The sequence below is a fragment of the Oncorhynchus keta genome, unplaced genomic scaffold, assembly GCF_023373465.1.
Source record: "Oncorhynchus keta strain PuntledgeMale-10-30-2019 unplaced genomic scaffold, Oket_V2 Un_contig_5853_pilon_pilon, whole genome shotgun sequence".
Lineage (NCBI taxonomy): Eukaryota > Metazoa > Chordata > Actinopteri > Salmoniformes > Salmonidae > Oncorhynchus > Oncorhynchus keta.
Window position 1 is genome coordinate 1 of NW_026288545.1, and position 16,942 is coordinate 16,942.

The 16,942-nt window shown below is 54.1% G+C and overlaps 1 pseudogene; it reads left to right on the forward strand.

Moving 5' to 3' along the window:
* The first annotated feature begins 2,542 nt into the window (after nt 1-2,542).
* LOC127925567 (general transcription and DNA repair factor IIH helicase subunit XPB-like) overlaps nt 2,543-16,942 on the forward strand; it is a 53,362-nt pseudogene continuing 38,962 nt past the window's right edge.

The window sequence follows — 16,942 nt, forward strand, 5'->3', positions numbered from 1 at the left end:
GGTAGGCTGAGACAACACATTAATATATATATATATACACAACCGGTAGGCTGAGACAACTCATTAATATATATATATATATATATACACAACCGGTAGGCTGGAGACAACTCATTAAATATATATATATATATATATACACAACCGGTAGGCTGAGACAACTCATTAATATATACAGTGCCTAGTAAAGTATTCGCCCCCTTGAACTTTGCGACCTTTTGCCACATTTCAGCTTCAAACATAAAGATATAAAACTGTATTTTTTGTGAAGAATCAACAACAAGTGGGACACAATCATGAAGTGGAACGACATTTATTGGATATTTCAAACTTTTTAACAAATCAAAAACTGAAAATTGGGCGTGCAAAATTATTCAGCCCCTTAAGTTAATACTTTGTAGCGCCACTTGCTGCGATTACAGCTGTAAGTCGCTGGGGTATGTCTCTATCAGTTTTGGTACATCGAGAGACTGACATGAGGTTGATGGAGAGCATTTGTGAACAGCAGTTTTCAGTTCTTTCCACAGATTGATTGATTCAGGTCTGACTTTGACTTGGCCATTCTAACACCTGGATATGTTTATTTTTGAACCATTCCATTGTAGATTTTGCTTAATGTTTTGGATCATTGTCTTGTTGGCAGACAAATCTCCGTCCCAGTCTCAGGTCTTTGCAGACTCCATCAGGTTTTCTTCCAGAATGGTCCTGTATTTGGCTCCATCCATCTTCCCATCAATTTTAACCATCTTCCCTGTCCCTGCTGAAAAGCAGGCCCAAAACCATGATGCTGCCACCACCATGTTTGACAGTGGGGATGATGTGTTCAGGTGATGAGCTGTGTTGCTTTTTTACGCCAAACATAACGCTTTGCATTGTTGCCAAAAGTTCAATTTTGGTTTCATCTGACCAGAGCACTTCTTCCACATGTTTGGTGTGTCTCCCAGGTGGCTTGTGGCAAACTTAAACAACACTTTTATGGATATCTTTAAGAAATGGCTTTCTTCTGCCACTCTTCCATAAAGGCCAGATTTGTGCAATATACGACTGATTGTTGTCCTATGAACAGAGTCTCCACTCAGCTGTAGATCTCTGCAGTTCATCCAGAGTAGATCATGTGCCTCTTGGCTGCATCTCTGATCAGTCTTCCTTTGTAAGAGCTGAAAGCCAGAGGGACGGCCAGGTCTTGCAGATTTGCAGTGGTCTGATACTCCTTCCATTTCAATATTATCGCTGCACAGTGCTCCTGGGATGTTTAAAGCTTGGGAAATATTTTTGTATCCAAAACCGCCTTTAAACTTCTTCACAAACAGTATCTTGACCTGCCTGGTGTGTTCCTTGTTCTTCATGATGCTCTCTGCGCTTGCACTGGACCTCTGAGACTATCACAGTGCAGGTGCATTTATATGGAGCCTTGATTACACACAGGTGGATTGTATTTATCATCATTAGTCATTTAGGTCAACATTGGATCATTCAGAGATCCTCACTGAACTTCTGAGAGAGTTTGCTGCACTGAAAGTAAAGGGGCTGAATAATTTTGCACGCCCCAATTTTTTTCAGCTTTTGATTTGTTAAAAAGTTTGAAATATCCAATAAATGTCGTTCACTCATGATTGTGTCCCACTTGTTGTTGATTCTTCACAAAAAATACAGTTTTATATCTTTATGTTTGAAGCCTGAAATGTGGCAAAAAGGTCGCAAAGTTCAAGGGGCCGAATACTTTCGCAAGGCACTGTATATATATACAACAAGACAACACATTTATATATATATATATATTCACCGCTCTACATACATGTTTTATTTATGTGTGTGTGTGTGTGTGTGTGTACATACATGTTTTATGTGTGTGTGTGTGTGTGTGTGTGTGTGTGTGTCTGTGTGTGTGTCTGTGTGTCTGTGTGTCTGTGTGTCTGTGTCTGTCTGTGTCTGTCTGTGTCTGTGTCTGTGTCTGTGTCTGGTCTGTGTGGAGTGTGCGTGTCTGTGGTGATCCAGTCTGTGTCTGTGTGTCTGTGTCTGTGTCTGTGTCTGTGTCTGTGTCTGTGTCTGTGTCTGTGTCTGTCACTGAGGTCTGTGTCAGCAAGTCAGTGTGTGTGAACAGCTGTGTGTGTGTGTGTGTGTCACACACTTTGTGGAGAGTGCGTTCCCAGAGACAGACAGACAGCGTCTTCTTCAGACAGACAGTGTGATCAGAGACAGACAGACATATACACACAGAGGGGACAGACACCGAGCTCATCACTGAGGTCGACACACAGCAAGTCACACACAACAGCTAACACACACCACACACACACACACACACACACACACAGACACACAGCACACACACACACACAGACACACACAGACACACGCACACACACACACACACACACACAGACACACACACAGACACGCACGCAGGCAGGCAGACAGACACAGACAGACAGACAGACACACACACACACACACACGCACGCACGCACGCACGCACGCACGCACGCACGCACGCACGCGTATGTTAAAGCCTGTGGCTGATGTAACCTCCAACCCCTTCCAGATCTCTAAGTCCCCTCCAGGACAACGGAGCAGGGGCCTCCACGTCAGCAGGGGCCCCTGAGGGCCAGACGCCAGGAGCCACCCAGGTACCAGAGGACATATTCAGCTACTATGAACAGATGGACAAGGAGGAAGGAGGAGGAGGAGACGCAGACCGTGTCCTTCGAGATCCGACAGGTTTGGTTGTGTGACTTGGAAACTGCTGGGCCCTGTGGCCCACATGAATTCTTGGGCCCTGTGGCCCCTTGATGAAGTGTGGGCCCTGTGGCCCCTTAATGAAGTGTGGGCCCTGTGGCCCTTAATGAATTGTGGGCCCTGTGGCCCTCTAATGGTTTCTTGGGCCCTGTGGCCCCTGAATGAAGTGTGGGCCCTGTGGCCCCTTAATGAATTGTTGGGCCCTGTGGCCCCTGAATGAAGTGTGGGCCCTGTGGCCCCTTAATGAAGTTGGGCCCTGTGGCCCCTTAATGAATTGTTGGGCCCTGTGGCCCCTAATGAATTGTGGGCCCTGTGGCCCCTTAATTAATTGTGGGCCCTGTGGCCCCTTAATGAGTTGTGGGCCCTGTGGCCTGTGAAGTGTGGGCCCTGTGGCCCCTTAATGAATTTTGGGCCATGTGGCCCCTTAATGAATTGTGGGCCCTGTGGCCCCTGAATGAAGTGTGGGCCCTGTGGCCCCTGAATGAAGTGTGGGCCCTGTGGGCCCCTTAATGAAGTGTGGGCCCTGTGGCCCTACTGAAGTTTGGGCCCTGTGGCCCCTTACTGAATTGTGGGACCTGTGGCCCTGAATGAAGTTTGGGCCCTGTGGCCCCTGGTGAATTAGGGCCCTGTGGCCTTCTGTGAATTGTGGGACCTGTGGCCCCTTAATTCATTGTGGGCCCTGTGGCCCCTTAATGAGTTGTGGGCCCTGTGGCCCCTGAATGAAGTGTGGGCCCTGTGGCCCCTTAATGAATTGTGGGCCCTGTGGCCCCTAATGAATTGTGGGCCCTGTGGCCCCACGAATTGTGGGCCCTGTGGCCCCTTAATGAAGTGTGGGCCCTGTGGCCCCTTAATGAAGTTTGGGCCCTGTGGCCCCTTAATGAATTGTGGGACCTGTGGCCCTGAATGAAGTTTGGGCCCTGTGGCCCCTTAATTCATTGTGGGCCCTGTGGCACCTTAATGAATTGTGGGACCTGTGGCCCCTTAATTCATTGTGGGCCCTGTGGCCCCCATGAGTTGTGGGCCCTGTGGCCCCTGAATGAAGTGTGGGCCTGTGGCCCCTTAATGAATTGTGGGCCCTGTGGCCCCTTAATGAATTGTGGGCCCTGTGGCCCTTAATGAAGTTTGGGTCTGTGGCCCCTTAATGAAGTTTGGGTCTGTGGCCCCTAATGAATTGTTGGGCCCTCGGCCCCTTAATGAATTGTGGTCCTCCATTAAAATCCCCCCCCGCCTTCTGACAACGGCATGTGGTCTTTGCCCCCCCACCCCCCGCACCTCTGACAACGCTTGTGGTCCTGCTGCTCCCCCAGGCCCCCTTAATGAGTTGTGGGCCCTCGGCCCTTAATGAAGTGTGGCCTGTGGCCTAATGAAGTGTGGGCCCTACTATTTACAGTCTGCCATCTCTCCTTACTCTCTGTTGTTACCACACACACACACACACACGCTGTCTCTCACGTCTCCTCTAATCCTCCCTGCCCTCCAGGAGATGATTGAAGAGCTTCAGAAGAGGTGTATTAATATGGAGTATCCTCTACTGGCCGAGTACGACTTCCGCAACGACACGGTGAACCCTGACATCAACATGGACCTGAAGGCCACAGCTGTACTCAGGCCTTACCAGGAGAAGAGCCTCCGAAAGATGTTTGGTAACGCCGTGCCCTTTCGGGAGTCATCGTACTACCTTGTGGTAAGAGGGAGGGGGAGAGAGAGGGAGGGGGAGGAGGGGGGGGTAGAGAGAGAGGGCGTGCCCGCTCGGGAGTCATCGTACTACCTGTGGTAAGAGGGAGGGGGAGAGAGGGAGGGGTGGAGGAGGGTGGAGGAGAGGGGGGTAGAGAGAGAGAGAGAGGTAGAGAGAGAGAGTGGGAGGGGGAGGTAGAGAGAGAGAGAGGGAGGGGTGGAGGAGGGTGGAGGAGAGGGGGTAGAGAGAGAGAGAGAGAGGGAGGGGGGTGGAGGAGGGTGGAGGAGGGGGGGGTAGAGAGAGAGAGAGAGAGGGAGGGGTGGAGGAGGGTGGAGGGAGAGGGGGGTAGAGAGAGGGAGGGGTGGGAGGAGGGTGGAGGAGAGGGGGGGGTAGAGAGAGAGAGAGTGAGAGGGGGAGGTAGAGAGGAGAGAGAGAGTGGGAGGTAGAGAGAGAGAGTGGGAGGTGGAGGAGAGAGGGAGGTGGAGGAGAGAGGGGAGGTGGAGGAGAGAGTGGGGAGGTGGAGGGAGAGAGAGACTGGGAGGGGGAGGGAGAGAGAGAGAGTGGGAGGTGGAGGAGAGGGGGGTAGAGAGAGAGAGAGAGGGAGGGGTGGGAGGAGGGTGGAGGAGAGGGGGGTAGAGAGAGAGAGAGAGGAGAGGGGAGGTAGAGAGGAGAGAGAGTGGGAGGTAGAGAGTGAGAGAGAGTGGGTGGTAGAGAGAGAGAGTGGGAGGTGGAGGAGAGAGTGGGAGGTGGAGGAGAGACTGGGAGGTGGAGGAGAGAGAGACTGGGAGGGGAGGGAGAGAGAGAGAGTGGGAGGTGGAGAGAGAGAGAGTGGGAGGTGGAGGAGAGGGAGGTAGAGGGAGGGGAGGGAGAGAGTGAGAGTGGGAGGTAGAGAGTGAGAGAGAGTGGGAGGTAGAGAGTGAGAGAGAGAGGGTGGTAGAGAGAGAGAGAGAGTGGGAGGTAGAGAGAGAGAGGGGAGGTGGAGGAGAGAGTGGGAGGTGGAGGAGAGTGGGGAGGTGGAGGAGAGAGAGACTGGGAGGGGGAGGGAGAGAGAGAGGGGAGGTGGAGAGAGAGAGAGAGGGGAGGGGAGGGAGAGAGTGAGGGGGAGGTAGAGAGTGAGAGAGAGGGGGAGGTAGAGAGTGAGAGAGAGTGGTAGGAAGGTGAGATTGTTGTCTGTGCGTTGTTCGTGTTTCCTGTTTGTATTATGTTTAGTTTATTTATTAAATTATTCGCTCCCTGAACTTGCTTCCCAGGGCAACGCTACAACCCCTCTGTGTTAAGGTGCTTCCCAGGGCAACGCTACAACCCCTCTGTGTTAAGGTGCTTCCCAGGGCAACGCTACAACCCCTCTGTGTTAAGGTGCTTCCCAGGGCAACGCTACAACCCCTCTGTGTTAAGGTGCTTCCCAGGGCAACGCTACAACCCCTCTGTGTTAAGGTGCTTCCCAGGGCAACGCTACAACCCTCTGTGTTAAGGTGCAACGCTAAAAATACAGAGTCGGTGTGACCAGGGGCGTCGGTGTGTCCAGGGGGAGTCGGTGTGACCAGGGGCGTCAGTGTGACCAGGGGGCGTCAGTGTGACCAGGGGGCGTCGGTGTGACCGGGGGGCTCGGTGTGTCCAGGGGAGTCGGTGTGACCAGGGGCGTCAGTGTGACCAGGGGCGTCGGTGTGACCAGGGGCGTCGGTGTGTCCAGGGGGAGTCGGTGTGACCAGGGGGTGTCGGTGTGACCAGGGGGCGTCGGTGTGTCCAGGGGGCTCGGTGTGTCCAGGGGGCGCGGTGTGTCCAGGGGCGTCGGTGTGTCCAGGGGGCGTCGGTGTGACCAGGGGCGTCGGTGTGACCAGGGGGCGTCGGTGTGACCAGGAGGCGTCGGTGTCACCAGGGGGCGTCGGTGTGTCCAGGGGGCGTCGGTGTGACCAGGGGGCCTCGGTGTGACCAGGGGGGCGTCGGTGTGACCAGGGGGCCTCGGTGTGACCAGGGGGCGTCGGTGTGTCCAGGGGGGCGTCGGTGTGACCAGGGGGCGTCGGTGTGACCAGGAGGCGTCGGTGTCACCAGGGGCGTCGGTGTGTCCAGGGGGCGGGTGTGACCAGGGGGCGTCGGTGTGACCAGGGGCGCCGTCTGGTGTGACCAGGGGGCCTCGGTGTGACCAGGGGGCGTCGGTGTGACCAGGGGCCCTCGGTGTGACCAGGGGGCGTCGGTGTGACCAGGGGCGTCGGTGTGACCAGGGGGCCTCGGTGTGACCAGGGGGGCGTCGTTGTGACCAGGGGGCGTCGGTGTGACCAGGGGGCGTCGGTGTGACCAGGGGGCCTCGGTGTGACCAGGGGGCGTCGGTGTGACCGGGGGGACGCCGGTGTGACCAGGGGGCAAGGGGGCGTCGGTGTGACCAGGGGGCGTCGGTGTGACCAGGGGGCGTCGGTGTGACCAGGGGGCCTCGGTGTGACCAGGGGGCCTCGTTGTGACCAGGAGGCGTCGGTGTAACCAGGGGGCGTCGGTGTGACCAGGGGGATTAATGACTTCTGGAAACGGGCCAATGAGTCGTTGAGCTTTACACAAGAACTAACATGTCTTCTGTGGCTGTTCCGGACAGCCTTAGAGATTTCTAGAAAGCCTTAATGACCATCCGTATCAAGTGGGCTTTCTCTAAACCTCTTACTCACAGAACATGCCTCTCCTAATTCCTAGAAACCCTAAGAGCCTTGGAAAGGTTAGGCCTTTAATTAGACCTTAAGTACCATATTTGGGGATTCTGGTTCCTGACTGACATTTTGGTGTACGAAACGCTCTCTTATCGTTCGTTGTAAGGGGTCCTGCGACCTTGTCGTGCCAGAATGCCCAGTCTCTGAGCTCTCTGCTCCAAATCCTCCCAGCAAATCACTTGGCTCTTACAGCTGAATTTGAAACAGGTGGATATGGATAGGTGGATATGTTGTAGTCTCTTGTCTGCTCCATGGACTTATTGGAGAAAACTGTCTGTCGGCTGTTATATTAATTAGTGCCGGTATTGTCACATAGTGTGATCATATTTATCTTGTAGTAAGTAATTTAATTGTTACTGTATTTAAATTGTTTTTACTGTATTCTCTCCTCCTGTCCCCATTACTCCTCCTACCCCCCCTCCATCTCTCCTCCTGTCCCCATTACTCCTCCTACCCCCTCCATCTCTCCTCCTGTCCCCATTACTCCTCCTACCCCGCCTCCATCTCTCCTCCTGTCCCCATTACTCCTCCTACCCCCCCATCTCTCCTCCTGTCCCCATTACTCCTCGTACCCCCCCTCCATCTCTCCTCCTGTCCCCATTACTCCTCCTACCCCCCCTCCATCTCTCCTCCTGTCCCCATTACTCCTCCTACCCCCTCCATCTCTCCTCCTGTCCCCATTACTCCTCCTACCCCCCTCCATCTCTCCTCCTGTCCCCATTACTCCTCCTATCCCCCTCCATCTCTCCTCCTGTCCCCATTACTCCTCCTACCCCTCCCCCCTCCATCTCTCCTCCTGTCCCCATTACTCCTCCTACCCCCTCCATCTCTCCTCCTGTCCCCATTACTCCTCCTACCCACCCCCATCTCTCCTTCTTTCCCCATTACTCCTCCTACCCCCTCCATCTCTCCTCCTTTCCCCATTACTCCTCCTACCCCCTCCATCTCTCCTCCTGTCCCCATTACTCCTCCTACCCCCTCCATCTCTCCTCCTTTCCCCATTACTCCTTTCCCCTACTCCTCCCCCTCCATCTCTCCTCCTTTCCCCATTACTCCTCCTACCCCCTCCATCTCTCCTCCTCCTTTCCCCATTACTCCTCCTACCCCTCCATCTCTCCTCCTTTCCCCATTACTCCTCCTACCCCCTCCATCTCTCCTCCTTTCCCCATTACTCCTCCTACCCCCCCATCTCTCCTCCTTTCCCCATTACTCCTCCTACCCCCTCCATCTCTCCTCCTGTCCCCATTACTCCTCCTACCCCCCTCCATCTCTCCTCCTGTCCCCATTACTCCTCCTACCCCCCCTCCATCTCTCCTCCTGTCCCCATTACTCCTCCTACCCCCCCTCCATCTCTCCTCCTCTCCCCATTACTCCTCCTACCCCCTCCATCTCTCCTCCTGTCCCCATTACTCCTCCTACCCCCCCTCCATCTCTCCTCCTGTCCCCATTACTCCTCCTACCCCCCTCCATCTCTCCTCCTGTCCCCATTACTCCTCCTACCCCCCCCATCTCTCCTCCTGTCCCCATTACTCCTCCTACCCCCCCCTCCATCTCTCCTCCTGTCCCCATTACTCCTCCTACCCCCCCTCCATCTCTCCTCCTGTCCCCATTACTCCTCCTACCCCCCCTCCATCTCTCCTCCTGTCCCCATTACTCCTCCTACCCCCCCTCCATCTCTCCTCCTGTCCCCATTACTCCCCCCCTCCCTCTCTCCTCCTGTCCCCATTACTCCTCCTACCCCCCTCCATCTCTCCTCCTGTCCCCATTACCCCTCCTACCCCCCTCCATCTCTCCTCCTGTCCCCATTACTCCTCCTACCCCCCCTCCATCTCTCCTCCTGTCCCCATTACTCCTCCTACCCCCCCCATCTCTCCTCCTGTCCCCATTACTCCTCCTACCCCCTCCATCTCCTCCTCCTGTCCCCATTACTCCTCCTACTCCTCCCCCTCCATCTCTCCTCCTGTCCCCATTACTCCTCCTACCCCCTCCATCTCTCCTCCTGTCCCCATTACTCCTCCTACCCCCCTCCATCTCTCCTCCTGTCCCCATTACTCCTCCTACCCCCCTCCATCTCTCCTCCTGTCCCCATTACTCCTCCTACCCCCTCCATCTCTCCTCCTGTCCCCATTACTCCTCCTACCCCCCTCCATCTCTCCTCCTGTCCCCATTACTCCTCCTACCCCCTCCATCTCTCCTCCTGTCCCCATTACTCCTCCTACCCCCCTCCATCTCTCCTCCTGTCCCCATTACTCCTCCTACCCCCCTCCATCTCTCCTCCTGTCCCCATTACTCCTCCTACCCCCCTCCATCTCTCCTCCTGTCCCCATTACTCCTCCTACCCCTCCATCTCTCCTCCTGTCCCCATTACTCCTCCTACCCCCTCCATCTCTCCTCCTGTCCCCATTACTCCTCCTACCCCCTCCATCTCTCCTCCTGTCCCCATTACTCCTCCTACCCCCTCCATCTCTCCTCCTGTCCCCATTACTCCTCCTACCCCCTCCATCTCTCCTCCTGTCCCCATTACTCCTCCTACCCCCTCCATCTCTCCTCCTCCCCATTCCCCCCCATCTCTCCTCCTCCCCCCCTCCACCCCCCCTCTCCTCCTGTCCCCATTCTCCCTACCCCCTCCATCTCTCCTCCTTTCCCCATCTCCTCCTACCCCCTCCACCTCTCCTCCTCCTCCTACCCCTCTCCATCTCTCCTCCTTTCCCTCCCCATCTCTCCTCCTACCCCCTCCATCTCTCCTCCTCTCCTCCTACCCCCCTCCATCTCTCCTCCTTTCCCTCCCCATCTCTCCTCCTACCCCCCTCCATCTCTCCTCCTCTCCTCCTCCTCCATCTCTCATCCTACCCTCTCCATCTCCCCTCCTCCCCTGTCCCCATCTCTCCTCCTACCCCCTCCATCTCTCCTCCTTTCCCTCCCCATCTCTCCTCCTACCCCCTCCATCTCTCCTCCTACCCCCTGTCCATCTCTCCTCCTACCCCCTCCATCTCTCCTCCTCTCCTCCCCATCTCTCCTCCCTACCCCCTCCATCTCTCCTACCCCTCTCCTCCTACCCCCTCCATCTCTCCTCCTCCCCCTCCCCATCTCTCCTCCTACCCCCTCCATCTCTCCTCCTACCCCCTCTCCATCTCTCCTCCTACCCCCTCTCCTCCTACCCCCTCTCCATCTCTCCTCCTACCCCCTCCATCTCTCCTCCTTCCTCCTCCCCCTCCATCTCTCCTCCTTACCCTCCCCATCTCTCCTCCTACCCCCTCCATCTCTCCTCCTTTCCCTCCCCCATCTCTCCTCCTACCCCCCCTCCATCTCTCTCCTCCTACCCCCTCTCCATCTCTCCTCCTACCCCTCTCCATCTCCTTCCTGTCTCCATCTCTCCTCCTACCCCCTCTCCATCTCTCCTCCTACCCCCTCTCCATCTCTCTCCTGTCCCCATCTCTCCTCCTACCCCCTCTCCATCTCCTCCTACCCCCTCTCCCTCCTGTCCTCCATCCCCCTCCATCTCTCCTCCTGTCCTCCATCTCTCCTCCTGTCCCCTCCTCCATCTCCATCTCCTCCTGTCCCCATCTCTCCTCCTCCCCCTCTCCATCTCTCCTCCTACCCCCTCTCCATCTCTCTTCCTGTCCTCCATCTCTCCTCCTGTCCCCATCTCTCCCCCCCCTCTCCTCCTCCCCTCCATCTCTCCTCCCTCCCCCTCTCCTCCTGTCCTCCATCTCTCCTCCTCTCCCCTCCATCTCTCCTCCTGTCCCCATCTCTCCTCCTGTCCCCATCTCCTCCTCCATCTCTCCCCATCTCTCCTCCTCTCCCCAGGTGCTGGGAAGTCTCTAGTAGGGGTAACGGCAGCCTGTACGGTCCGTAAGCGCTGCCTGGTCCTGGGTAACAGCTCTGTGTCAGTAGAACAGTGGAAGGCTCAGTTTAAGATGTGGTCGACCATCGACGACTCTCAGATCTGCCGCTTTACCTCCGATGCCAAGGACAAGGTAAGAGACTCATATATCACTAACACCAGGACAAGGTAAGAGACGCATATATCACTAACACCAGGACAAGGTAAGAGACTCATATATCACTAACACCAGGACAAGGTAAGAGACGCATATATCACTAACACCAGGACAAGGTAAGAGACGCATATATCACTAACACCAGGACAAGGTAAGAGACGCATATATCACTAACACCAGGACAAGGTAAGAGACGCATATATCACTAACACCAGGACAAGGTAAGAGACGCATATATCACTAACACCAGGACAAGGTTCTACTATCATCACTAACACCAGGACAAGGTAAGAGACGCATATATCACTAACACCAGGACAAGGTAAGAGACGCATATAGCAAACACCATTGAGCTTTTTAAAATCCCCCTTTCTCAGGACAAGGTAAGAGCCTTTCAACACCAGGACTGTGTTAAGAGCGCATTTCACTAACACCAGGACAAGGTAAGAGCCTTTCAACCAGGACCTCTGTGTTTTGAGCTTTTTAAAATCCCCTTTCTCAACTCGGCCTTTCAACAGCCTCTGTGTTTTGAGCTTTTTAAAATCCCCTTTCTCAACTCGGCCTTTCAACAGCCTCTGTGTGGCAGGGTAGCCTAGTAGTTAGAGCGTTTGACTAGTAACCGGAAGGTTGCAAGTTCAAACTGACAAGGTACAAGTCTGTCGTTCTGCCCCTGAACAGGCAGTTAACCCACTGTTCCTAGACCAAATAACCCATTTGTTCCTAACCACTTGCCTGTTTAAAGTCAACCCACTGTTCCTAGAAAAGTAAAAATACTGTTCCTAGACAGCTTCACTGTTGCTTTGACCATTAACCCAAGTTCTTGTTCTAGTTTACCCACTGCTTTAAACCAGTTAACTAACTGTCCTTGACCAGTTAACCCACTGTTTAGTTTTTTAAGCCCACTGTTCCTAGACCAGTTAACCCACTGTTCCTAGACCAGTTAAGCATGTTGGGACCAGTTAACCAACTGTTCCTAGACCAGTTAACCCACTGTTCCTAGACCATTAATGTTCCTAGACCAGTTAACCCACTCATCCTGAGACCAGTTAACCCACTGTTCTAGACCAGTTAACCCACTGTTCCTAGACCAGTTAACCCAGGAGGTTCCTACCAGTTAACCCACTGTTCCTAGACCATCCACTGTTCTAGACCAGTTAACCCACTGTTCCTAGACCAGTTAACCCACTGTTTAGACCAGTTAACCCACCATCCTAGACCAGTTAACCCACTGTTCCTAGGTCAGTTAACCCACTGTTTAGACCAGTTAACCCACTGTTCCTAGACCAGTTAACCCCACTGTTCCTAGTCTATGGGGTCCAGTTAACCCACTGTTCCTAGACCAGTTAACCCACTGTTCCTAGAGGGGGTTAACCCACTGTTCCACCAGTTAACCCACTGTTCATAGACCAGTTAACCCACTGTTTAGACCAGTTAACCCACTGTTCCTAGACCAGTTAACCCACTGTTCCTAGACCAGTCAACCCACTGTTCCTAGAGGGGTTAACCCATGTTTAGACCAGTCACCACTGTTCCTAGGTGAGTCAATGGGTTCAGGGTCAACCCACTGTTAAGTTAGACCAGTTAACCCACTGTTCCTAGACCATCCACTGGTGAGTTAACCCACGGGTTCCTAGGGTTCATGGTTCCTAGAGGGTTAACCCACTGTTCCAGACCATCCCTGGTGAGTCTTTGGGTTCCTAGACCAGTTACCCAGTTCCTAGGACCAGGTTAATGTTAGTCCACACCAGTTAACCCACTGTTCCTAGACCATTATTGAAAATAAGAATTTGTTCTTAACTGACTTGCCTGGTTAAATAAAGGTATAATAAAAAAATAAAAAATAATGATCTCTTTTTACTGCTTCTTGTTTGCTTTGATTTATTAATTTCAAGTTCTTGTTTTAGTTTCAAAGGGGTTGGGTTTTAAAATCACTTTTAAATGAAGTTTGACAATTTTTTTGTTTTGTTTTTGAAGCCGATTGGGGCTCGGTGGCCATCAGTACATCCATGTTGGGACACACCACCAAGGGTCTTGGGAGGCAGAGAGGTGATGGAATGGATGAGGTCCCAGGAGTGGGGTCTCATCATCCTGGATGAGGTGTCCACACCATCCCTGGTGAGTCTATACGGGGTCAGGGGTCATGGTTAAGTCAGGAGGGGTTAGGGTTAGTCCACACCATCCCTGGTGAGTCTATACGGGGTCAGGGGTCATGGTTAAGTCAGGAGGGGTTAGGGTTAGTCCACACCATCCCTGGTGAGTCTATACGGGGTCAGGGGTCATGGTTAAGTCAGGAGGGGTTAGGGTTAGTCCACACCATCCCTGGTGAGTCTATACGGGGTCATGGTTAAGTCAGGAGGGGTTAGGGTTAGTCCACACCATCCCTGGTGAGTCTATACGGGGTCAGGGGTCATGGTTAAGTCAGGAGGGGTTAGGGTTAGTCCACACCATCCCTGGTGAGTCTATACGGGGTCAGGGGTCATGGTTAAGTCAGGAGGGGTTAGGGTTAGTCCACACCATCCCTGGTGAGTCTATACGGGGTCAGGGGTCATGGTTAAGTTAGGAGGGGTTAGTGTTAGTCCACACCATCCCTGGTGAGTCTATACGGGGTCAGGGGTCATGGTTAAGTTAGGAGGGGTTACGTCTTGTCCACACCATCCCTGGTGAGTCTATACGGGGTCAGGGGTCATGGTTAAGTCAGGAGGGGTTAGGGTTAGTCCACACCATCCCTGGTGAGTCTATACGGGGTCAGGGGTCATGGTTAAGTCAGGAGGGGTTAGGGTTAGTCCACACCATCCCTGGTGAGTCTATACGGGGTCAGGGGTCATGGTTAAGTCAGGAGGGGTTAGGGTTAGTCCACACCATCCCTGGTGAGTCTATATGGGGTCAGGGGTTCATGGTTAAGTTAGGAGGGGTTAATGTTAGTCCTCACCATCCCTGGTGAGTCTATACGGGGTCAGGGGTCATGGTTAAGTCAGGAGGGGTTAGGGTTAGTCCACACCATCCCTGGTGAGTCTATACGGGGTCAGGGGTCATGGTTAAGTCAGGAGGGGTTAGGGTTAGTCCACACCATCCCTGGTGAGTCTTTGGGGTCAGGGGTCATGGTTAAGTTAGGAGGGGTTAATGTTAGTCCTCACCATCCCTGGTGAGTCTATACGGGGTCAGGGGTCATGGTTAAGTTAGGAGGGGTTAATGTTAGTCCACACCATCCCTGGTGAGTCTATACGGGGTCAGGGTCATGGTTAAGTTAGGAGGGGTTAATGTTAGTCCTCACCATCCCTGGTGAGTCTATACGGGGTCAGGGGTCATGGTTAAGTTAGGAGGTGTTAATGTCTTGTCCACACCATCCCTGGTGAGTCTTTACGGGGTCAGGGGTCATGGTTAAGTTAGGAGGGGTTAATGTTAGTCCTCACCATCCCTGGTGAGTCTATACGGGGTCAGGGGTCATGGTTAAGTTAGGAGGGTTACGTCTTGTCCACACCATCCCTGGTGAGTCTATACGGGGTCAGGGGTCATGGTTAAGTTAGGAGGGGTTAATGTTAGTCCTCACCATCCCTGGTGAGTCTATACGGGGTCAGGGGTCATGGTTAAGTTAGGAGGGGTTACGTCTTGTCCACACCATCGCTGGTGAGTCTATACGGGGTCAGGGGTCATGGTTAAGTTAGGAGGGGTTAATGTTAGTCCTCACCATCCCTGGTGAGTCTATACGGGGTCAGGGGTCATGGTTAAGTTAGGAGGGGTTACGTCTTGTCCACACCATCCCTGGTGAGTCTATACGGGGTCAGGGGTCATGGTTAAGTTAGGAGGGGTTAATGTTAGTCCACACCATCCCTGGTGAGTCTTTACGGGGTCATGGTTAAGTTAGGAGGGGTTAATGTTAGTCCACACCATCCCTGGTGAGTCTATACGGGGTCAGGGGTCATGGTTAAGTTAGGAGGGGTTCATGTTAGTCCACACCATCCCTGGTGAGTCTATATGGGGTCAGGGGTCATGGTTAAGTTAGGAGGGGTTAATGTTAGTCCACACCATCCCTGGTGAGTCTTTACGGGGTCAGGGGTCATGGTTAAGTTAGGAGGGGTTAATGTTAGTCCACACCATCCCTGGTGAGTCTATACGGGGTCAGGGGTCATGGTTAAGTCAGGAGGGGTTACGTCTTGTCCACACCATCCCTGGTGAGTATACGGGGTCAGGGGTCATGGTTAAGTTAGGAGGGGTTAATGTTAGTCCTCACCATCCCTGGTGAGTCTATACGGGGTCAGGGGTCATGGTTAAGTTAGGAGGGGTTACGTCTTGTCCACACCATCGCTGGTGAGTCTATACGGGGTCAGGGGTCATGGTTAAGTTAGGAGGGGTTAATGTTAGTCCTCACCATCCCTGGTGAGTCTATATGGGGTCAGGGTCATGGTTAAGTTAGGAGGGGTTAATGTTAGTCCACACCATCCCTGGTGAGTCTATACGGGTCAGGGGTCATGGTTAAGTTAGGAGGGGTTAATGTTAGTCCACACCATCCCTGGTGAGTCTATACGGGGTCAGGGGTCATGGTTAAGACAGGAGGGGTTAACGTCTTGTCCACACCATCCCTGGTGAGTCTATACGGGGTCAGGGGTCATGGTTAAGTTCAGGAGGGGTTAGGGTTAGTCCACACCATCCCTGGTGAGTCTATAGGGGTCAGGGGTCATGGTTAAGTTAGGAGGGGTTACGTCTTGTCCACACCATCCCTGGTGAGTCTATACGGTGTCGGGTCAGTGGTTAAGTCAGGAGGGGGTTAGGAGTTAGGTCCACACCATCCCTGGTGACAGGTCAGGTGTCATGGTTAAGTTAGGAGGGGAGACAGGTGTCTAGTCCACACCATCCCTGGTGAGACAGGTGGGTCCATGGTTAAGTCACGGGGACAGGTGTAGTCCACACCATCCCTGGTGAGATAGGTGGGTCACGGGGACAGGTGTCAGGGAGACAGGTGTGCGTAACGACGGGGACAGGTGAGCTATACGGGGTCAGGGGACAGGTTGCGCTTGTACGGAGACAGGTTAGGGTTAGTCCACGGACCATCCCTGGTGTATACGGGGTCAGGGGTCATGGAGAGGAGGGGCGTAATGTTAGTCGGGGACACCATCGTGGACGGAGACAGGTGTCGTAACTCTGGAGTACAGGTGTCAGAAGTTACGGGGACAGGTTGTAACGACGGGGACAGGTGCGTGTAACGACGGAGACAGGTGCGTGTAACGACGGAGACAGGTGCGCGTAACGACGGAGACAGGTGCGCGTAACGAGGGAGACAGGTGCGTGTAACGACGGGGACAGGTGTGCGTAACGACGGAGACAGGTGCGTGTAACGACGGAGACAGGTGCGCGTAACGACGGAGACAGGTGTGCGTAACGACGGAGATAGGTGCGTGTAACGACGGAGACAGGTGCGCGTGACGACGGAGACAGGTGCGCGTAACGACGGGGACAGGTGCGCGTAACGACGGAGACAGGTGCGCGTAACGACGGAGACAGGTGCGCGTAACGACGGAGACAGGTGTGCGTAACGACGGAGACAGGTGCGCGTAACGACGGGGACAGGTGCGCGTAACGACGGAGACAGGTGTGCGTAACGACGGAGACAGGTGCGTGTAACGACGGAGACAGGTGCGCGTAACGACGGAGACAGGTGCGCGTAACGACGGGGACAGGTGGTAACGACGGAGACAGGTGTGCGACGGAGACAGGTGCGCGTAACGAGGGAGACAGGTGCGCGTGACGACGGAGACAGGTGCGCGTAACGACGGAGACAGGTGCGCGTAACGACGGAGACAGGTGCGCGTAACGACGGAGACAGGTGCGCGTAACGACGGGACAGG